General features: G+C 43.5%; 1 long non-coding RNA gene and 1 pseudogene across 7 annotated transcripts; one reads left to right on the top strand and one right to left on the bottom strand.

The window, feature by feature from the left end:
* Positions 1–15,100: 15,100 nt before the first annotated feature.
* On the bottom strand, positions 15,101–19,809 carry LOC133915906 (uncharacterized). Of its 7 annotated transcripts, XR_009909416.1 has the most exons (9): positions 19,167–19,809; positions 18,959–19,073; positions 18,468–18,647; positions 18,034–18,199; positions 17,519–17,609; positions 16,977–17,083; positions 16,618–16,733; positions 16,333–16,396; positions 15,101–15,434 (listed from the first exon to the last, which is right to left on the bottom strand). It is a non-coding gene; the product is annotated as an uncharacterized LOC133915906 (long non-coding RNA). The 7 variants fall into 7 exon arrangements; XR_009909418.1 differs by having other exon boundaries at positions 16,977–17,609; XR_009909421.1 differs by having other exon boundaries at positions 16,618–17,083; positions 18,136–18,199.
* A 2,305-nt stretch (positions 19,810–22,114) lies between these two features.
* LOC133914673 (la-related protein 6C-like) lies at positions 22,115–24,547 on the top strand (annotated as a pseudogene).
* Positions 24,548–24,759: the final 212 nt, after the last annotated feature.

Here is a 24,759-nt window from a genome sequence, read left to right as displayed (position 1 = left end):
TTGCAGAAATTGCTTCCCAAGGGAAATGTGCTGCCAGAAAATACATACCAGGCCAAGCAGGTTGTGTGCCCATTGGGGTTGGAAATGCAGAAAATACATGCATGTCCAAGCAATTGCATGTTGTATCGCAAAGAGCATGCAGACTTGGAAGCGTGTCTTGTCTGTGGTGCATCACGGTACAAGCGTGATCGTGATGATATCGATGGTGAAGGAAAGAATAAAAGGCCTCCCATCAAGGTGATGTGGTATTTTCCGATAGTCCCCCGGTTGGAGTGTTTATTCACGAACAAAAGGCATGCTAAACTGTTGCGGTGGCACGCCAAGGAGCGCAAGGATGATGGAATGCTAAGACACCCCGCTGATTCTACACAGTGGAGAAACATCGATAGGAAATACAAGGAGCCCATTGCAGAAGATGTGAGGAATATAAGATTTGGGTTGAGTACGAATGGGATGAATCCATTCGGCAACATGAGCAGTAGTCATAGCACTTGGCTTGTGACTCTATGTATCTACAACCTTCCTCCCTGGCTGTATATGAAGCGAATTTACATTATGATGCCGGTGCTGATACCAGGGCTGAGGCAACCTAGCAACGATATCGATGTATACCTGAAACCATTAATGGAAGATCTTATAATACTGTGGAACGATTGTGTGCAGGTATGAGATGCATACAAATGAGAGAACTTCACCCTACGCGCAATGCTGTTCCTAACAATAGGATTGGCCTGCCCTTAGCAACCTATCGGGCCAGACTATCAAAGGCTACTGTGCATGCGTGCATTGTTTGGATGAAATAGAGAGCTTGTGGCTGAAGAATAGCCAAAAAATGGTGTACCTATGTCATGGTAAATTTCTTCACAAGAATCACCTGTACCGCAGCAACAGGAGAGCTTTTGATGACAAAGTTGAAATTCGATCACCTCCTAAGCATCGTGCTGGGAGACAGGTATATGACATGGTAAAGGGACTTAGGGTTATCCTTGGAAAGGGATACGGTAGTACACCGGTTCCGAAATCTAATCTTAGAGCTCCTATGTTCAAAAAGAAATCTATTTTTTATGACTTAGCTTATTGGCCGGATTTGGTGGTTCGACACGCAATCGATGTCATGCACATTGAGAAGAATGTGTGTGATAGCTGGATTGGTACGTTACTAGACATACCTGGCAAAACAAAGGATACACTCCAAACACGAAAGGACCTGAAATGTTTAAAACTCAGACAGGATCTACATCTCGAAGATATGGAAGAAGGCAACAAATATTTTGGTCCGCTAGCTACAATATGAGCAAGGCAGAGAAAATTGCAATGTGCAAGTGCTTGCATAGAATCAAAGTTCCATCGGGTTACTTCGCCAACATAAAGAGACTAGGAAATATGAAAAAATTTGAAATTAACTGGCATGAAGTCTCATGATTGTCATGTGATGATGACACAGATGCTTCCAATTGCAATTAGAAGTATTCTGCCGCTGAAGGTCCGAAACCCAATCATAAAGTTGTGTTTGTTCTTCAACGCGATATCACAGAAGGACATCGATCCAACCAAGCTAGATAAGCTGCAGGAAGACATGGTCGAGACTCTATCTCAGCTTGAGGCGTTGTTCCCTCCATCATTTTTTGATATCATGGTGCATCTCATTGTTCACATTGTGAAAGAGATACAGATTCTTGGGCCCATGTTTTTGCATCAGATGTACCCTTTCGAGAGGTTCATGGGAGTTCTGAAGAAATATATTCGCAACCAAAATCAGTCGAATGGCTGCATGATCGAGGGCTGGGGAATCAAGGAGGTCATTGATTTATGCGTCGACTACATGAATCTCAAATCGATTGGTGTGCCTATATCTCACCATGAGGGGAGGCTACAGGGGAAAGGGACGATAGGTGCAAACTCATTTTGCACTAACGACCCCGTTTCATTCACGTAAGCACATTTCGCAGTTCTACAATAATCAGTTGTAGTGGACCCATATGTCGAAGAACACCAGAAGATGCTACGCACCATAAACCCAGGGAAGTCCGATGTTTGGATTGTGTGAGAGCACTGAGATCATTTTGGCACCTGGTTACGTAGACAAGTGATGTATAAGCAGATAGAGTGTGCTCAGTTGACTGTGTTGGCTCACGGACCATCAACTACAATCCTCACATTCCAAGGATATGAGATAAATGGCTATACATTTTATATGAGAGCTCGGGATAATAAGAGCGCCAAGCAAAATAGCGGTGTTCGTATAGATGCCTACGACTGCAATGAAAATAGGGAGACTTACTACAGATTCGTAGAGGAGATCTAGGAGCTTGACTATAGAGTGTTAAAGATTCCTCTTTTCTGGTGCCAATGGGTCAGACTCCCAGGGGGTGTGAAGATCAACAAGTACGGTATGACTACAGTGGACCAAAAACTCGTTGGATACAGAGAAGAACCATTCATACTTGCGAACGATGTTATGCAAGTCTTCTATGTAAAGGACCCAGACCCGGCTAACAAGGAGGAGCGTCGCGTGGTTCTTCAAGGAAAACGAAGGATTGTCGGAGTGAAGAATGTTGTTGATGAGGAAGACTACAATCAATTCGACGCACTACCTCCTTTCGAAGAGGATGTCGACCTAGGTCCCATGGAAGACACCGATGAACCTCCCTATATACACTGTGATCATAATGAAGGGCGAATCATTAAGACAAAGTAGCTAAATTGTATTAATTACTATATATAAATTTGTTTTAGATGCAATTAATATACCTCACTTTTGTTATGGAACCTTTCAGTTTCTTATTTATGGTGGAAGATGTCTTTATTATTGAGCATATTCATTTTTTATTTTTTAATAATGAATTATCAATAGCAAAAGCTAGCACTATTGCTATGTATTACTATTTTTTATTTTTAATGAATTACCTATAGTTATGAGCATATTTATTTTCAATTTAATGAATTACCTACAGTTATGAGCATATTTATTTTCAATTTATATTGAATTGCCTATAGTTATGAACATATTTATTTTATTTATTTATTGTATTAGGAAATTGAACAAGGAAATTTAGGTATATACAAAACATAATTTTGGTATATAGCAAGTTCAAATTTAAATAAATATGTATTAGAATTTTAGGTCAACAGAATGTTAATAAGTATAGATAGTACAAATTAAATCGAAATCACTTGAGTAGTGCAGCGGTTTGTTCGGTCTTACTTATGCAAGTCGTGGGTTCGAGTCTCTTTATGCACGTGCAAAACTTCGAAAAAAATTTTGCACCCCAAGCCACCAGCTGGGAAAGGGGTTTAACTGCTGGTGAAAATATTAGGCTGACAGTGAAACAACTTTCACTACCAGTGAAGTTATTGGGCCGGCAGTGAAAGTACCCTTTCACTGCCGGTCATCATATTCAGCCGGTAGTGAAGGTACCCTTTCACTGCCAACGCTCAAATTGAGTCGACGGTGAAAGTACGTTTTCACTATTGGTTGTTACATTAAGCCGGCAGTGAAGGTACCCTTTCACTGCCAGTACTCGAATTGAGCCGGCAGTGAAAGCCCTCCCTATATTATATTACTTAGAAAAATTGAGCCCTGCATGTGCCCTCTGCGACACCGCCACCTCATCGACACTACCGGCTCCTCCCTGACACCGTTGTCCCCGCCGCATCCTCCCCGATGGCACCGTCCTCACCACATCCTCCCTGACTTCGCCATCCCCGTCCCCAGAGCCTCGCCGTCCCAGTCTCGAAGCTGAGGCCACCGTCTTTGTCCCCTACACCACCGTCCCCCATACCCCCATCCCCTGCACCACCATCTCTGTCCCCTACACTGCCGTCCCGCTTGTGCCGCCATCATCCGCGGCCGCCTGCCAAGGTAAATCCCCCCGCCCTCCTTGGTATTGGGTGCCTCACCAACCGCTGTCAGTTTGGAACTTGGTATTGGGTGAACTATGAGCTGTGCTGAAACATCATTGTGATTAATGAAGTAGAACTAGATGATAATGTATCATAGTTGCATTGTTAATAGACTGAATTGGTAATAGACCAGGTCCCTTTTCACAGTGTTGATTGCTTGCCAACCTTGGCTGCATATAGCAAGATCATTTGGGCATGTATGTTGCGCTTGCATTAGCAGAACTTGGTATTGGGTGAACTATGAGCTGTGCTGAAACACCATTGTGATTAATGAAGTAGAACTAGATGATAATGTATCATAGTTTCATTGTTAACAGACTGAATTGGTATTAGATCAGGTCCCTTTTCACAGTGTTGATTGCTAGCCAACCATGGTTGTGATACGTCATTTGGGCATGTATGTTGCACTCGCATTTCAAAAACTAGCAGGCAGTTTGCTTGATGCAGTTTATTCTTCACTGATGCAGTTTATTTTCATCCATTATGATTATTTTCATAGCACATGTATTTAATTGTGACTGATGTTTGCTTCATGCATGCTATTATCACATTGCCAAGCATTGCATACTACTCATGTACGCATTGCACAAGGCTGGAGTCAAGCATGTGGAAAAAATAGAAGAAGTACAGAGGGTGGCATGGTGATAGGAAAATATACATAGTGCGATGATGATATGGCTCGAGGATGCTTAACATGGCCTGTCTAGAGAGGAAGCATTCTTCTCAAGTCAACATTTATGTGCCAGTCCTACTAGTTCATAGAGCAGCTTCTCTCAAGACGAGCTGGACGCCCTATCTGAGGTTGACCTCTAGAGTTTTCTTTTAGCCCAACCTAAAAGAAAACTCTTGAGGTCAATCTTACATAAGAAAGTAGGATTCATCGATCCTGGGCTTGTGAACCAGAAACTTATAAGCGAGAATCCAGACTTCACCAAGGACTACTTATTGAAGTGTCTGCTTCACCACCAATACAAGAAATTCATACTCTTACCCTACAATTATGAGTATGTGTTTGCGCGCCATGGCGTCCTCATTTTATGGGCAACTCGATTCTAGTACTAATTTGTTATGGTGACATATTCTGCATTTTCATTGGATCCTCCTTGTCATCCACCCAGACTTGAACAAGATCATTGTCTTGGACTCACAAAAGAGAGATCCGACGACTTACCAACACCTCATCGATATGCTAAACAGGTTAACTCGATCATTTAATCTTCTCAACAATTGTATCTAAGTTTAATTGGTATTCATATTCACGTATAGGGCGTACACAAGATAAAAAAAGAGTATTATCTACTTTCCATTCAGGAAGCGATGTGATGTAAAAACTGACTTTCCGGTACGCATGGAATATTCATATTTTGCATTTCCTACTGAATAAAAAGGTTCAATTCCTTCCACTGACGAATCCTTCCCTCTTGAAGTGTATGAGGTAGCCAGCCGGCAACAATCTCTACACATTTTATGTTGTTACTAACATGCACGCATTCAATGATCTTGAGGTATGAAATTAATAACATATCGATACCTTCTTTTCAATTTCTATACGTGCTCAAGGACTAATTCTTTCGATTCTTCAAATGCAGCGCTCAAAACTACGCACAAATGCATTACAACCTGCAGAAATACATGCCCTTCAAGAACATATCATTGTGTTCTTCTTAGAACATATTATCAACCCAAACGGCGAATTTCATGAACCGATCGTGTCGTCCACACATCACAGATCTTCAGATGACACCATTCCTTCTATTAGAGAGTATGCGATAAGGAGGAAGGCTACGAAGGGGCTTGACAATGTATTATATTTTGCCAAATGACACGATATTAATGTATGTCATTAATTACTATTTATTAATGAATGATATGAATTACTATGTATGGTGCGAAGTTGGTATCGACGGGATGGCCTTCCAACGATGATGCGAAACAGGAGCAAGAAGCAGTGGCCAGGAAGCGTGCGCAGGATGAGGATGAGAGGTTGGCCTGTCAGCTATGCAATGCGGAGGAGCAAGAAGGTGCATCCCGTAAGCGTGCCCAGGAGGTGGAGGACGAGAGGGTGGCCTGTCAGTGTGCTGCAGAGGAGGTTGAAAGCTCAAACCGTAGAGGCGTTCAAGCGTCAGACTTCGATGTCTTTGACACGCCGACGAGCCTAGAGCTTAAGCGACGCTGCGGTCGATTAGGTGTGCCCGGGTCCAACGCTCCACCACCATCGCCCCCTCCCCACCCCCCGCGTCCCCGGATGTACACATGCCAAAAGTCGACAGTGCGGAGATGCGGTCCTCATCGCAGGAGAGGAAGTAGAGGTACAGGTAGAGGGATACTGGACTAGCTGAACTTGACCGACTTTTCAGGGGTTGACCTGTGAGAACTATTATGTATATATATGTGTGTTTGCTGATGCCTATGACTTAAAATATGTGCTCATTACTATGTATTAATGAGATGCATTTATTATTAATTTACGTTAAATATATGTATCATTGTATGCATGTATTGAGAGAGACTGAGAGATCGAGGAGTGAGAGGGAGTACAGAGAGGATAGAGAGAGCAAGGAGAGGAGGGAGGAGAAGCAAAACACTCCTTTAGCGGGTAGTGATTTCAGGTTTATCACTACTGGCTGAAGGATTTAGCTAGCAATGATGCCTTGGGCATCACTGTCGGCTGAATCCTTGAGCCGGCAGTGATGCCTTGGGTATCACTGCCGACTAAATCCTTGAGCCAGCAGTAATAAGGCCCTTCACTGCTGTTCCACCAAGATGACACAGCCCGTTGCTCACTGTCAGCTCCAAAACCGGCAGTGAAGGTGGTTTTGGAGCCGGCAATGAAGGGGTTTCTACAGTAGTGGGAGTTAGAATTGATTTAGGATTGTAATTTCCACTCTCTATATAAAGGAGAAGCCGCACATCATCGTAATTAAAGAAAAAAGAAGAATTAATCTAAGTCTCCCTCAGTATTCTAAGTCTCTCTCGTCTATAGTCTAATATCTCTTCCCTAACGGCTGACGTCGTTCGGCTATCCTCCTGGCGGATGTTTATCCCCCTTATGATCTAAGGATCATAACACTTGGTTAGGAGATTTGTTATCTTAAAGATTGGATTTAGTCATTAGTTAGCTTAAAGATTTGTTTTGAGGTATTCTTGATGCATATGTTAGGGTCCTCGTCTGTCCCTAGTTCTATAAAGAGCAGCTAGCAACTATTCATTTGGCAAGCAGGATGAAATATCAATCTAGTCCTGAACACATCCTCCCCTTCCCTTGTGGAGCGGCTGGTGGTTGTCGGCATGGCTGTGCCACTTGGGTCTGGAGCCATCGCCATATATAGTTATAGTCCATGATAGAGTCGCTGCAGTCAGCTGTGGCGCTGCCACTGAATCTGACTCTCCTCAATGCTAGTTGATATTGGGTTATCAAGGGTTATAGACATGGCCACAATCACAGTTCAACAACAAGCTATCGGAATGGACGCAGAAGTAGGAGTTGAGGAAGCACAGGGAGCAGCATGTGCAGCAGTAGCATCATGCGCTTTTGTCAACATGGGACCTCCTTGGTTTTCAAACGTGGCTGCCACCATAGCATACAGACAAGCTGTCCCAAAGGAAAAAAGTTGTCACAGGCAAAAGTTATGGGTAGTGGTACTGTTCAGGTTAACAGTATCACTGGTACTGTGGTACGTGGTGGCTCAGAGATAATCCAAGCGGGGATCCTGAGGGACCCCTTTGAGATTCAGCCGGGAGGATGATTCTGAATCTACCTCATACGTGAATTTAATGCGAGTATATGAGATGTAGGCGGGACGGATGATCGGATGCTAGTGGGAGTAAATGCTCAAGGGATTTTAGACATGTTTGGGCCGCACGGAGCGTAATACCCTACTCCTGTATGTATGCTATTAATGCTCTGGGAATGCCTCTCTCTGGATCTCTGTATTACAAGGTTTTTTGTCTAAGTCTAGAGCTTCGGTCTTGCTTCAAGCTTGGTGAACCTCTGCTCAGCTTCTCAGACTCGTGTGTTGTGCTCGTTCGAAACTTGTTCCGGTCTTTCCAACTTCTCCAAACTTGTCTTCCTCTAGAGTGTACCCCTCCCTTTTATCCCGCCGGGGGAGGCTTGGCGTGCCCAGAAAGGAGGGTACGAGTCCCTATGAGCCATAAATGGAAAGCAACCATCATGGGGCTGTAGTTTGATGTTACAGGAGGTTGAAAATGCGCCTTTGGCCAGTCCTGTCGCCCATTACGCCACCTTTTAGCGGGTGCAACAGGGGGGCCCACCGGGCAACCGCCGAGCAACCACACTTGCCCGCCCGGTCAGAGCATGTTTGACATAGTAGGGCGGCAGGCGATATGCCTCGAGCCCAGTGACGATATCTCCAAGCCGCGTAGGGTGACGTGCGATGGGACCTGTCGCATTAAATGTCCCCATGCCTTCTTACCAGGCGGTGGTAGGGACTGACGTACTTAGTACAACAGGCGTGGGGGGAGTGGTTGGAAGTGACAGGCCACGCTCCCTCTTAAATGCAGCATCGGGCCTCTCACCAATTGACACCTCACCGCTGAGCCCTTGTGGGGTCCATCGGCAAGGGGCTTCTCAGGTCCTCGGGGAACTCTGGGTGCTTGGAGACTATTGTTCATAGCCCCAAGTGCCCTCTCCCGGATATGTCTCTTCTCGGTCCTCGGGGAACTCCGGGTACTCGGGGACCACTGTTCATGACCCCAAGCGCCCTCTCCCAGAACTGTGTCTTCTCGGGTCCTCGGGGAACTCGGGTACTCGTGGACCACTGTTCATGGCCCCGAGTGCCCTCTCCCAGAACTGTGTCTTCTTGGGTCCTCGGGGAACTCGGGTACTCGGGGACCACTGTTCATGGTCCCGAGCGCCCTCTCCCGGAACTGGGTCTTCTCGGATCCTCGGGGAACTCGGGTACTCAGGGACCACTGTTTATGGCCCCGAGCACCCCCTCCAGGAACTGTATCTTCTCAGATCCTCGGGTACTCGGGGACCACTGTTCCTTAGGGAAGGTGCCACGTGGCATCCTGCTGTCCTAGCCTCGGGACTCGGGGACCCCTGGTTCCCATATCACTGACAGCTATCCTCCTAGCGGATGTTTATCCCCCTTATGATCTAAGGATCATAACACTTGGTTAGGAGATTTGTTATCTTAAAGATTGGATTAGGTCATTAGTTAGCTTAAAGATTTGTTTTGAGGTATTCTTGATACATATGTTAGGGTCCTCGTATGTGCCTAGTTCTATAAAGAGCAGCTAGCAACTATTCATTTGGCAAGCAGGATGAAATATCAATCTAGTCCTGAACACATCCTCCCCTTCCCTTGTGGAGTGGCTGGTGGTCGTCGGCATGGCTGTGCCACTTGGGTCTGGAGCCATCGCCATATATAGTTATAGTTCACAGGTATTATCTTTTATCATATTCTTAACTGCACTTCTGCTCTTTGTCATTTCCTTACATTGTTTGCTTTGTGGCAGACTTGACGGTGGCCGAAGTGGAGACTAAAGCCATGCTTTTTCTTGGGAAATTTACCTAGGGCAAAGCCCAAGTCTACGCCGACCAGGGGCTCGGTTGGCAACTTAACCGGATTTTTGAGTTATGAGACCTTGTCTATAAGGACAGGCCGAAGGTGACCATGCTCTCATTGGGTTAGGGCGAAAGAGGGCTCCCCGAACGCCGAGGCTGGTGGAGAATCTGCTACGGACAGCCAAAAGAAGCAAAAAATCGCAAACCCTTCGCCGTGAGGGGGCAAAAAGAAGAAGACACTTGCCCTGAAGAAGAGACCTCGTTAAGTGGCCTTCGACAACCTGGGCGAGGAAGTGACCCCCGAAGGCTCATTGGCCATTCGAGCTGTGCCCCTTCGATAGGAGGCCCCGAAGGGCACACATGATCTTCCCTCCTTGTCACTGAAGCCCGCCTTTTCTATGCGCGTGGACCTTACCACACTAATTCTCAGCAACGAAGAGGACAAACCTTTGGATCCACACGTTACTGCCGAGCCAGCGGGGGAGGGGGAAGCTGAGGAGGACAAACGAGCAAAAAATGTCGAAGATGCTGGAGCTGAAGCAGCCTCTACCTCTTCATCTTTGAGTTCTTCCTCTAAGGACAGTTCGTCTGAAGGCCACAAAGACGCAGAGACCAAAGAGGAGAATACCTCGGCGCCCATGCCTCACCGTGGTAGAAAGGGGCTTATGAGTCATAGCGGCTTAGTTGATGCGAAAGCCATTAACGCTGAAGCCTTCAAGATATCTTTGTTTGAGCCAAGCTCGGGGGAAGTCAATGACACAAAGAAGATGTTTGGAAGCTTTGTTCTCCCCAAGCTTGAGATTTCTCTAGTGCAAAAGCCCGCTATTGAGCTCATCGACGCCTCCGACATGACAACTACAAAGGTATTTTGTATCGTCCTTCAGTTGTTCTTCGCTTACTCGTTCTCATACCTCCGCACTATCATAGGCTATGCTTATTTCGCGCGCTCAACGCAAGCTAGTGGAGCATTCTGAGGCTATGCAAAAAATGTGAAGGCGCAAAGGGCCCTGTTTCAAGCCAGGGTGAAGAAGGTCGAGGCCCAAAAAAGGGAATTCGTGCAACGAGCGAAGGAGACTGATCTGCGCTCGCAACAGCTTGAAAAAGAAGTGAGCTCCCTTTGCTGGGGCAAATAGAGTGCAGAAGAAGTCACCTACCTTCGCCAGAATCTATCGGTGTCTGAAGCTCAAGTCTCGAAGCTACAAGCCCTCTACAATGCTTAAAAAGCTAAAGCATAGCGGCTGCGCGAAGAACTGGATGAGGTGAAGGCGCTATCCAACAACACCCTCATAATGCTCGTAGAACTGGAGCGGAAGATCGTTGTATCCTACGAAGCAATTAGCAATACTTTCGATGGAATCGGTGCTTCGGCCACACCTCCAATGCTTAACCTTGTCGGGTTGGGTGGCCTTGTTGGATGGATCTGTGAAACCAGCAGCATCCTTTTGCCCGTGGCCTAGCTGTATGATGACTTTTGCATTATTGTCTCAGCCAGGAGTTTAGTCCAGTCAATTGAGATGACTGGTTGTGACCATCATACTACTCTTCAAAAACCAACCTTCTGTTATCCTTCGGACATGTCAACTTCGATTGTGTCAAGAGCATCGAAAGCCACCGCGCGATCATTCACCACCAACTACTAGTGTAAACATAGCCGCGAGCTCGCTCTCTGGGAGGTGGAAATCAACCACCAATGAGTACTTTTTTTTAGCTCTGCTTTTGAAATTTTTGCCACCTGCATATTCATGGACCCTTTGTTCTGCAGGAAAAAGTGAAGGATGACCCTTCCGCCAGAGCGACGACCAAGGCAGCCGAAGAAAATGAGAAAGTGTGCAGAGTGCGTGAAGCATTGTTTTGGGTTTTGAACGTTTGGTTACTAACTAAAATATATTATAATATATACGCTTTTATTTATTATTAAATGTTTTGAATATCTTTGCTCCCTGCGCAAGTCTTCCCTTCGAACACTGCGTAGGTAGCCGAAGATGTTGTTCCCATCACTATGATGTGAGACAATTTTTTTATGTCTTGGTCTTGCTGGGATTCCTTCCACCGTTGCCACCCAACTATTGATTTTGGGAGCTACTGAAGAGCGAAGTGTAGGTCCTATGACGTAAGGAATGCCAACTCCAAAGTGTTCTGAAAGTCGTTTAGCCCTTCGGTTTTAGAGACCCAAAAGGCTCAGTGTGAGGCCCATAGGATTGTGCACAGAGACTTCGAGCCTCCGCATATATTTGTCGACCCGAAGACTGAGTTGGAAGACGATAATCATGGATTCCTACTCTGTCAGTTTCAATTTTGCTACTGCCAAGGGCCTTATTCTTTTGCAAATAGTGCAACATGTCGAAGGTAGGAGCGCTTTGCCTACATCTTTGTCTACCACTTCTTCATCTAATTATATTGGATCCCCATTGGATCTAACGCTGCCTTTTCATGCCAATCAAGGCATAGCCTTTCAATTTGGCTTTAGCCGATGGTATAAAGATTTGTAGATCCTAACGTTGATGAATTTGTAGAATAAAGTCGTTAATGTTGACAAAGGCGCGGGGTTGGGAGCAGGGTGACAGAGGCCCTAACATTGGTAAGCCGGACCCGAATCCTTCTGTTATCGAGCTCAAAGATCTCTAGCGAAGGCATAGACAAGGACGAAGCATGGGAGATCAGCGGCGCAGGCATCTGCACGAGGAAGGCCTCGGGGCCCTTCCAGTAGGAGTGGAGCAAGGGGATGGGGGAGTAGAGGATGGTGATGGAGGCGAGGAGGTAGACCGCGACAAGGAGCAGGAGGAAGAAGGGCGGGGTGATGCGGAGGATCCTAGCCGTGGGTTGTTGAATCTGGTGATCCCGGAACATGTTGGACGGGAGGTGCTGCAGGAGTAGGTGTGGGTGGGTCGGTGTTCTTGGGAATAGGGATTGATGGTGGCTGTTGTGGTGGTGGTGATGGTGAACTCCCACCAGCTGCACCATTGCCTTCGGTGCTCTGCCCGATTTTCGATTCCCAGGGTATGGCCGTTGTTGTCTCTTGTTTAGTCTTTGGGTTTTGGGTTTAAGTTTGGAGCATCTCTGGTGGCGATGTAGGCGCCGACGCAAGGGGAGCACGTTGTAGTCTCCAGGCTCAGGGCAGTTGTAGTCTCTAACGACTTATTTTTCACGTCATCTTTTACTTCTCTTATCTTATCTAGTTACTATTATTTAAAAAGTTTTTAATGAGTTCCATGAACATATTGAATCCTATGAATTCTACACTCATCATGAATCTCATGCCCACCCTAAATTCTTGCACCATCGAGCGGCTCCAAGATTGCAAATAGCGGCGATATGACGCTATAGCATCAAATAGTGGCTGGCGCCAAAAGAATCTAAGAATATCACAATTCACACTTTTTGCCGATTTTTTATCACTGATTATAGCGATATATCATTTTGGTGTCAAGACTGATATATCAAGTTGTGTTTAAGTCGGTTTTTTGACTATTTTGGCTCAATAGAGCACAACCCAATAGCCACATATACAAAGGTGAATTGCAGCAACAAGGAAATAAACAATGAATGGTTGTACAAGCAACAAGGAGGAGGAACACATGAACAAGAACCTGATCAAGAGGTTGAACTTGCACATGTGGCACCTGCCGCATGTCCAACAAAGTAAAAAAGGGAAGGGCAGCACGTAATACTGCATCTTTTTGTTCTTGCCAAGCAAAGAGAAGAAAGAAACATATTCAAGTTGAGGAGGAAGAATTGCAGTCCTCATTCTCGTCTTATTCCGAGGGTGAAGATGAAGATATTGAGATGGAGTCATGAGCTCATCCCATGAATTAGGAGATGGTGAATCAGATGTTTGATTTTTATGGAACATGGATTGTAACTTAGATAGTTAATTATGTAGTGCTTGCTATCTACTTTGTTAATGAAACTTTAAGTTGATGCATTGTTATCCTGGTGAAGTTGAGTTGGAAAGACCAATATACCATATTTGTCTACTTTTATTTATAATGTTTCCTTTGCTTCTATATGCCTCATACTTTATCAATGTGCTTTGTGTGTTGATTAGTAAATCTGACTATGCAAAATTATGATAAAATAGGTAAATATTCATAATATGTTTTAACATTTATCACGCTATAATGCTAAACGCTAAGCGGAAGCCATATCGCTAAGCGCTGCTATACGCTATTTGCAACCTTGAATGGCTCATATCCATTCCATGGTCCGACCTCCCTTCCATCCGACGGCCACGTGGTTATCCGATGTTCCTAGCCCGCATCCCACATCTTTCACTGATTCTCGTATCGTCCCATCCCGAATTGCCACCCCAAATCACACATCCCTCAAAGCGATCACTACCTCCTTTGAAGCCGCGACCGGCGAGTCAACCATCATCACATGCCTCCTCCATCTAGGACGGATCCGGTGCCTTACATTGAAGTCAGGTCCGATCAGGTCAGTAGCCCCGACTGGTGATCCGTGTGTCATCATCGTCTCGTCTGCCCTCTCGTGCATCGCCACCGATGTCACCACATTTGTCCTTGTTGCATAGTACGCACGAGCGCCTCACCAACCGCCTCCTCCCTGTAGCAGCCAACGTTGAACAGCCTCGCTCCGCGCCTGATTCCTCGCAGTGGTCGTATTGCATTTCCAACGCGCAGAGCCTCTCCTCAACAGCGATTGCGCCGCCTCTCATGGAGCTGCTCCTCAACAGCGTCACAGGTAGCTCCACGTAGTCATCATTGAATCTTAATATGTTTGCATCCCTGAGATAATGATCCATATCACCGCTGACGGGATCCTTAATCCATACTGCCAATCGAGAGAATCTAATCCATTTCCTCTTCATTAACGCCTTCCTCGTCGTGTTCGTTCCAAATGTAATACCTCTCTTTGAACCCACGCCTTAACAAGTAATCGTACACATTGTCTGGTTTTAGAAACTTCTTCTCATTCTTACAATCATAGCATGGACACCACATTACCATTTTACCCCAACCTTACATATCTGCCATCGTGGTGTTCATGAAAGGCTTCACAACGCTCATGTACTCGTTACAAGTACAATAATCAAGGTATATCCAACTTTGGTCCGCCAAATACAAATTGAAAAAATATTCATTGTTAATACAAATGACAGAGTAGATACAATTGAATAAGTATAAAAATTCTAACTAAATTTAATTAAATTAAGTGTGTGCGTGTGTTCTAGTGAGATTCAAGCCAACAATTAACATCAAAATATGATACATGTTATCTATGACGAAGGATCCTAATTTCTACATAAGCAAATATATGCCGTAATCCCATTCAAGAATATGACCTGAGTAGGTTTCTATGCTCTTGTACGATTCTAGAGAATTTCGACAACATCTCCCCACTGTTCTCTAAATACACGTCTCGACAATAAGCCAAGAGAGTATGTATCCGAAGAACAATAGGGAAATACCATTTAAATTCTCTCTACAACCATACAAGAGCACAGAAACCTACTCAGGCCATATATCCTCGAACCGTCCAAAATTCGTGAACAATTTGGGAGCATCTTCTTATAAATATGATATGTTGCCAAATCATATTTATAATCAAACACTCTCAAACGAGAAACGTAGGTGACACAAACTAAATTCACTTTGAGGAATATAATTAAAAAAATTACGCAATATACATATCAATATTTGGGAGGTGCACAATTGTTGATTTCAACTCAAACCCTAGAATCCACCAATTAGGAGCAAAAGGAGGTGGAAAGAGTGGGGATGCAAACCTTGAAATGCCAAGAGACAATCCACATATATTAAGATTTGGGAGAAGAAACAAAATTATTGATTTCAATTCAAACCCTAGATTCCACCAAATATAAGCAAGAGGAGGAAAGAGGTGGGGTGGGGGTGAGGGTTGGGGATGCAAACCTTAAAGACCAAGGGACAATACAAACTTCAAATCACCAAGATTTTGGTTGGTCTTCAACCGAATCACCCCCCGTGCCGAGCAGTCGGCGGACAAACACTGTCTGGGCGAGCTACTCGGTGTAAAAATCAAAAATAGGAATTACTCATTAGCGACGGGTAATGAAAGCAGCCACCACTAATGACTCAATTATCAGTGATGGGTGTAGTTATCACCTATTGCTAATGATAGTCTATCTTTTGTAACGTACGCCGTCTCTACCCGTATTGATGGTTTTTATATGAGCCATCATTGTGGTCTTTTGTGATGGGTGATTTCCTCTCCCATCACATGGGTCTTGATCTGGTCTCAACTCGGGGTCAATTAGTGACGGATCGTCACTGAACCCATCACTAATATAACATTGGTGATGGTTTCTGAACGGCCGTCACTAATGTCATATCTCCTATATTCATTTCTTACGTAGTACATGCCAATAAACTAAGTCTCAAGACATGAATAATATGTAAGTACTATATATAAAAAGCTAAGTGGCATGTGTTAGGCATGATTTTCTAAGCATGCGAAATAACAAGGGTAGCAGGAGCTTCCAATCCCCAATTCCATACATACAACAATCCTTTTTAAGGAAATAATAAAACCCCTTTCACTGCCAAAAGAATATATTGATGTATCCATTAAACAAATTGTTAAGATATACACCCATAAAAGTTTAGGCCATTATTAACAAGCTGAGCAATTCCTACAATCTTGCTCTAAGAGTTGGACCATTTGATGACAAAGATATAATGATTTGGCACTCTCTTAAAAACTGCTGCTTCATGTACATAGAAGTTCCAACATAACGCAGAAGTTGCATGGAGAAAGGATATGAACAGATAACCTTAACTTAATAAATAGAGGTATCCGTTGATTTTGATGGAAATACAGTGTTTCAAAGTACAAGTATGACCTTAACTGCAAACAGAAAAAATTGGAAAATTGAATTTTCTATCGAGGAAATTGCACACCTGAAAGGAAGGATCTGTAGTCGTCTCAACATATTTTCCTTCGTTAGACAACGGAATTGACGAACTGCATGATTGGAAAAGGCAGAAATCAGTAAGTAGCCTAGATCATTGGGAAAAAAAAATCATAAATTGCTTTATCAATACCGATAATCCGAACCACCCTTTAGAAACTAAGAGCACGAAATTTTCTTGTAAGACTCCTAACATTCTTATCTTTTTTTAATTTCTCAGATAATCAGCCCTAAGTGAAACAACATCCGACAATGAGGACGAAAAGTAAGCCACCTGAAACACAGGGAACAGGCGAACCATGCATTGCTGTTCTACATCACACACTACCGTCTGCAGTTCCGGCCGGCTGTGGAGGACACAAGTAGTTTCTGCTCACCCCCAACTTTGATCTTTCCTCAAATACATGCACATATAAGTAACAAACTTAATGTCACAAGTACTTGCTCAAACAAAGTACACAATAGCTAGCTACACTTAGTTGATCCTAACACATACCAGAACCAACATAATTAACATCTATTTTTTCACTTAATAATGACTGACAACCATCACTTTCCAATTTATGCAGCAAAGCATAAATCAAAACCACAAGAGGCACATCGCTCAACTACATGTGAAACCTCGAAGGATACCTATGCATTTGTTATCCTCACTTCTAGACGTGGTGGATGAATGATGCAAAGATTAGCCAGTCAGCCCGGTTATCATCTCAGGACTTTACAGAAATGTGATTCATGGACTGCAAAAACAAATATTGAATTGAGATATTACCACATCGGGCCCAACATAACATGGAGATATGATTATTCTAACAAAATATAACGAACTAAATTTCCAAAAATAAATGGCAATGATACATTCATCTAATCTAATACTAAAGACATTTGGTTATCCAAAGCTAATGCATGAGTATTCTACTCTTGTTTTGATGTAAGGATCAGTAATAGCAGATTGGCACCCAACAATCCAAAATGGGTTCACTTATATTAATCTACTCAACTTGTTGGGCTACAAATCATTTAGATTCAGCCAGTGGTGTACTTTTGGTAGCTTACCAGAAATTCATAAAAAATTATGGGAATTAAATGATATGCTTTCTAATTTATCCCTTAACAAGAAAAATAAATTCAATAGTCAAAACTAATGCAATCCCAATACTGCAAATCAAACAAACCATCTTATCAAGTTGCCATGCAAGAGAGCTCCTCCCCAAAGTTTAGATAACATTGAATTTTCGCCAATCCTTTTGTGCATACTTTTTGAACCTACAACATAGAGGAATCAAATTTTAGATACACAGACCATGGATCATAAGCAATATTAGTGAAGGAAACAGAGACCTAAATTTTGAATATATCCATTGCAAACAAAGATGCATATTATCGTCAAGTTCTTGCAGTATGGTATCATCGTCAAACACCAGTTTCCCAATTGCATAGTTAAACTGAAAGGACGAATTGTGCTGATGAATGCACAAAGCATAGTCTTTTGGAAGCGACGATCTAAACGGTGCGTTAAGCTTATAATTGTTGATGTAAGCATGATAGCCATGAATTAAGGACAACACTTAAGTGAACAAACCACATATGGAAGCTAATGGAACGTCTGTTAAATCCAGAACAATAGTACTGGAGTTGTTACTAAAATTATAATGAAATGTGGCGAGTTGAAAAGACAGAACCTGAGTACCTAAACCAGAGCTTACACACAAAGGTAATGCCAGCTGTCATAAACACATAGCTTATAATATGAATTGCATCATTCCATCACTGTTCCTAAGGTGAGCATTACCGAACCCCATTGGCAAGCTCAAAGTATGGAGGCACGAAGATGAGCTTGAGCCCTAGCTTCAATGCTGCATAAAAATGTACAAGAAAAAGATGTAACTGAGCCATAAGAAACACAACAAAAAACAAGTGAGCGAAAAATCAGAAGGAAAGATCAAAATTATATACAAGTATATGGTTTCAATAAAAAAAATTATATGCAAGTGTAGTAGCTCTATTGTTAACCTCAAAGTACTTCATCAAATCTAATGGAATGTCCAATTAATTCTGGACAATATTCTTAGAGGAACTGCTATTACAATTGGAATCAAATGTGACAAGTTGTAAAGACAATACCTGACGTTGTGACCAGGAGCTTGCAAGGCAAGAGTGTAGAGCTTGCAGTGGACCATGTTTATACAACAAAATTGGCAGTAGCATTGCCTTGAACTCTTTATCAGCATATGTTCAAACAAACGAGTAATGGTCGACTCACAAGTGTTGTGCCAATTCATGTCCAGGTAAAAATCAACACGTCTGCACTTAAAAGAAAAGTAAGTGTGCACACATTGTTTCAAAATCACAAGCCTTCTGTATGTAATTTTTTTTAAGGAACTTGTTGCATGGAACCATGCTATATTGCAACAAAAAGAAGGTAGCAAGATCTATCACAAACTAAGAATGTCATGCTATACTGACTGTACCCACTGGTCCTAGTCATGTAAATTGAGCTGAACCGAAACCACAGGATACAGCACAGACTACCAACCGGATGAGGCTTGTGTCAAATCAGCCGCATGAGGCTTGTGACGAAATCAGCATTGAGTCAGATTTCAAAATCACAATACCTCGGGTTCGAGCTCCTGATCCATCCTCTTCCTCTCAGCACCCGCTCGTCCACTATCTCACAGTCTACTCTGCCCGTGATCTTTCATCTTGAACCAACAACACGAATCAATAGCACTGCAAAAAAAAAAAAGGATAAATCATTGAAGAAACAAGAATTAGAAAGGAAAACATAGAAGAGAAACCGAAGCGAGCAAAAAGAATAGGTACCTTCTCGGAGGAACACGGCTGAGAGTGCGTTCCTGGATGGCGACCTCGTCCTCCTGCCATAACCATCCCAATCAACAATACACAGAAAACCTCAAATCAAGCAACCTCGGTGCTCACGGCAACCTGCTAGTGGAGGGGTCCGTCTAGCGAAACGGAACACACCTGCGCTCATGGGGGTACGACACAACGGTCATAGCAGGCCAGCGGTGGAGAAGTTCGTCTAGCACGACGTAATGCACCCCGCCGTGACTGGAGAAGGATTTCCATTTGGGAAAGACGATCCTAGGATTTCTATCTCAATTCATTGCTGCACCATTAGAGAGAGACGTCAGCCGTCGAGGACTATGTACTCGGGTTTGGGGATGCTGGATCCATAGGAGCAGCAGAGGTGGTCAGAGGAGATGACGATGCTTGAGTGGTCAGGACGGCACAACTGGTGGAGGGGACGGTGCGCCCCCACCTCTACATGGCCGGAGAAGGCGACGCCGTCCCCCATCTCCACGTGGCCAGAGATGGCTGCCGAGGGCTGCGTCTCTCATCTCCACGTGACCGAATCTAGCGGAGATGGATGCCGGGAATATCGTCCCGGCGATGGGCAAGCGAGCTCAGGGGAGGGCAACGACGTCATGGAGGAATCAGGAGGGGAATGACCCCATCATTTGGGGAGGGGAACGGGGAGAATTTTTATATGGTGATTATTTTTTGGAAATTTATGATTCTCTATCACAACTTATATATTTTATAAAAATATAGATAATAAAAACAATTTATTTTTAAAAAATTAGGCTTTCATGTTAGTTTTTTAAACTTGTCTATTGAGTTCAAAGGCTTGTGAATGAGAACCATAAACTCTTGAATAATATTAAAAAAAGTTTAGATGACATTCAAATACTTTTAAAGGAGATTCAAAAACTTTTGAGCAATATTAAGAGGAGCTTCCGGAATCCTGAGAAATGAGATGGCAATGACAAATGGCACTGATAAGGGGGAGGGAAGGCACAATAGGAAATGACATTGGCGCCTAGGCGTGGAGGAGGGGCAACTCACAGCCGGGGGATATGGGCAAGGTTCAAAAATTCGTTTTGGTAACAAAAATCGCTCGTCTGTGGTTCTCGAAAAATTGTGGTTATCGAGAATTTGTTCAAATTCACTCGATCAAATTTGAAATTCGACAAGAATTCGATCTGAATCGATCAAAAGATAACCGGTCGAATTGCTACAGTTACTGATCATATTTAGTGATTTATCGATCGATTTTTCCGCATTTTCCAAATTATCGGTAACCATTCAAATTCTTAGGTAACCGTTCAGTTTTAGCAATTTATCGAGAAGATTTCTCGAATTTCAGTGAAGTTAAACAGAAAATAAAAATAATGGCTCAACCTTGTAAAATATATAACTAATTCATCTGAGCTTCAAATCAAATGAAACAAATTTTGTTGATTTCCTTGTAACATGATCTTCATGATAAAAGTATTTCTACTCATATAAAAGTTGAATATTTTCTTTGAGAAATGTATTTTCGAAACCAAGTTAAATGCATAGTTTACTCTTTGCTAATTCAAAAATCATGAAACCAATTTTGTTAGTATTCTTACATGATCCTATGTCTTTTAAAAATAAATAAACTCATGAATAGTTATTGTTACATACAAGATTGCGTAAATATGTTCCAACTAGATTAATTCTTAACTAACCCATCACACCTCCAAAATTAATGAAACCACTTTTATTAGTTTACTTATACTACGATTTATGTAGAAACAATAATAGTAGACATGAAAAAGTTAATTACAATGATATTTCTTAACATATTTACTTTATTCTTGTGAACTTTGTAAAAATTATGGAGAAATTAATAAAACTTTAAATGAAGTGAAAACAATTTTAAAGATCCTCTTAAGATACTCCCTACACAAAAAAAATATGTGTTTACATGTTAAGATTTTCTTTAACATAAGTTAATAAATGAGCTGTGCGCTTCAACTTTTTTTTTCAAACTTCCTCCCTGTAGAATATGATGCAAACGATATTATTTTTGAAAAAATTTCACATAAGGTCTTAGAATTATCTCTAGTTTTTTATTTTTTTTTTGATTTTTTGATTTTTTTGAATTTTTTGAATTCAAATTCGATTACTAAACGGTTTCTATTATCGATGCGGAGCGGTCAATTCGGTTACCGTAATTTTCGAGCAGTAACCGACGCATTTGTAAACCCTGGATGTGGGTGCCGAATGTGGTGGGGTTTTGTGGAGATTAGGTTGTGGTGAGTGATGAGGGTAATTGGATTAGGATACAACAGCGGCAGGAGGTGAGTGAAATTTGAGCTGTATTTTTAGGGCAATTGAATGATAGATATCATTGTCTTGTATGCAAATATCTTACCTCTTTTTAACTTGACAATACATGATTCCAAACGAAGCCTCCCAGATCATTCAATCCAGATGTCATCTGAAAGTTGGGCATAAACAAAATGGTACGTTTTAAAAATGTTAAGAAGGGAGTACATTTTGAATTATATGCACGAAAATATTTCGATGCCGCAACAGACACTAAAATGGGACCTGTCATAACTGGATTCCGTTGATATTTCACTTGGAACATTAAATCCCGATTCTAACCCAAGCGGTTAACGGCCTCCCATTCCCTATAACGGTTTGAGTGCCACACACAGACTGGCGCAAAAAAACCTGGGCAAGAAAGACTCTCGCCTCACAAAGTGCTCACAGAAAGAAGTGGTCAAAGGCACCATATGCTTACACATCGACACACGCCCCACTTGGATACTAATTCGCACACCCCATCCTAACCTCAAGACATGTCGTGCCTTACACCTGACATCGATCGATCGAACGGCCATGGCGCAGGACGGCAGCGAGAGCGCCGGCGCCATTCTAACCTCAAGACATCTCGTGCCTTACACCTGGCATCGATCGATCAAACGGCCATGGCGCAGGACGGCAGCGAGAGCTCCGGCAAGGCGCCGGCGCCGGCGCCGGCGCCGGCGAGCAGCAATGACTGCTCGACGCCATTCAGGTTCAACTTGCACGCGCGGGAGTTCGTGCCGATGTCGCCGTTGGCTAGCCCGATGACCAGCCCTCTGACGGCCGCCGGTTACTACTCGCCGTTCTTTCAGCTGTCCAATGGTGGTGGTGGCATTAGGCTGGGCGCGGACTGTAGCTTCTTTGCCGAGCCGGACTCCACGTTCTTCCTTCCGGACTTTGGGCACACCAACATCGCCGGTGCTGCCAGCAGCAACGGGCAGCCAAAGGGCGCAACTCCGGCCGACATTGCGCACAAGATCATCAAGCAGGATTCGGCACCGATGATGATTTCTTCGTTTTTGACCAGTGCGCACTATTCATTGCTTGTTATGCACAATCACAAGAGAAAAAAAAAGAGTTACCGAACCAGTCGTGTAGATCCTGAAGCTGAAAATGCTGAATGTGGTGTGTACGTGATAAATCTGGGAGATGATCTTCGAATTCATGGTAGATTGTTTCTATTCTATCTTCCTAAGTTTTGATACAGCCATTTACGTCTTCATGATGTTTTCAGTAGTAATTTATCAGTCAATCCTCATAATTATCGGCTTTGTTTCGTTCATGTTGGTGAAATGTTTTTTCTCTCAATGTTCCTTTCTTGACTTTGGAATGGCCTTACATTCTTCCCTTGTGCAGGTTGAGTACCAATTCAGCGACACCAATTTGGTTGCAAATGATTTCTTGATGAAGATTATGAACAAGGATACTGAGGGATATGGTCAGTGACAAATAGTTTTTTTTCTTGAATCCAATCAGCAATAGAACACATAATATTTCAGAGCAAGGTGAGAGATTATGATCCATACACATACATAGTATGGATAATATATGAAAAAACAAAAATTATATGACTAGATACAGAATAATGGTTGGAATAGAAACTAAATTTGTTTCTATGTTTCATCCAGTTCCTACGTCTGTTATTTCGTCCTGAAAGAAAATTAAGGCTATGGGGTAACAAACCAACTGCTGGTTAAGGCTCTTCGGATCTCGGAAAAGCTTGTAAGGCACTGCTACTCTGCTTCTTGTAACTAATGGCATTCCTTTGTATCCTGAAACTCTTTGAGTTTCTTGGCTGCAAGTTGTCAGCGACGATGGCAAGAAAGTGCGGCGGGCACAGCCGTTCATCGAGAGACACAAGAAGAGCTGCAGGTCAGTAATTTCAAGCATGATAAGGCTTTGATTCCTGAAATGGAAGCTGCTTCATTACCCATCTAACACCAAACTATCACTCACGCAGTCTGTATGGTTATCGCGGAGAATTTGCCAGATGATTCCACCAGAAACAGCCTCGAGAAGATCTTCGATGTCGTTGGAAGGTTACAACACAACTCTCATCTCCATGCAGTATGCGATGTAACATCTGTTGGGATATATGTACAAGAGTCAATTATAGATAGACAACATCTATAAATGGTGTAACGCACAACCAAATTTGTAGTGTGAAGAACATCAGAATACGCCATCCGAGCAAGAACCTAGCTCTCCAAGATCTTCGAAGTCAGACGCAAACGCGCTAGTGAGTAACAAGGTACTCACAACATTGGCAGATGCATACATGGATGCATCTGAACCATTTTTCTTGTTCCAAATTCAAACTATTTGTTTCTAATTCTATTAAATTTTGTCCATCTGCTCTATCACAGTTGCATGGGCTCATAGAGTACGAGACCTCACAAGTAAGTCAATTGCTCAGCCTGTCAATTTCAGACATGAAACTTGAACATTTACTTCCGCTTCCCTTCACTTATGTCTGTGAAATCTGTTTTTGTTGTGTCAGGTCGACAAGTTGAACGATGAAGGAAACTGGAGGAAGGGTTTCCGAGTGCGCGCGGTGCTGCGGCGATCGGTAACTAAGCCTCCTCGGCGTATCATCCAGTCATCGGTTTTAGTCCCACTTCATAACTGATCAGCCATGTTGCCCCTCATTCAATGTTCCACAGCCCAAGTCGGTGATACGGCTCAAGCGGCCGGACCTCGACCACCTGGTCTCCTCTGACGAGGAGTACTCGCCGCACTCTCAGGTTTCCTCTGATTCCCCGACGGCAGAACACTTTCCTGAACACAACGTAAGCATAAAAGCTCATGCCGCTCACACATAAACAGGTTTATTTAAACATGTGGGCTGTCTTCGCCTTGACAGCAGGAGAAACACACTGGGTGCAAGAAGCCCTGGGGGGAGAGGGCGGGGCAGGCCGCATGCCGCCGCGGCGCCGCAGGCACCGCACTCCGTGCACACTGGCCCGGCTGGGCATTTTGACTCCCTATCGAGCCCAAGGCATGCGCCGCAGGGGCCGAGGATACCAGACGGCACGCGCGGGAAGGAAATTCTGTGAGACCCGGTCTCACAGAAAGATCCTCATCTTTGCGTGACACGTATCCTGTATTTCTCTCATATATATTCAATCAGACCGTTAGATCCAGAACGAACGGTGTAGATCAGGGTCTCACGGAGGCCTTTCTGCAGAGGGTCTCATATAATTTTTTTCCGCACGCGCGGGTTCACTATGGGCGGGGGAGGCCGTCGCTGTCCACGGTAGCAGCTGCT

The sequence above is a fragment of the Phragmites australis genome, chromosome 4, assembly GCF_958298935.1.
Source record: "Phragmites australis chromosome 4, lpPhrAust1.1, whole genome shotgun sequence".
NCBI lineage: Eukaryota > Viridiplantae > Streptophyta > Magnoliopsida > Poales > Poaceae > Phragmites > Phragmites australis.
Note: the sequence above shows the minus strand (reverse complement) of the source record. Positions and strands in the feature narration are given on the sequence as shown.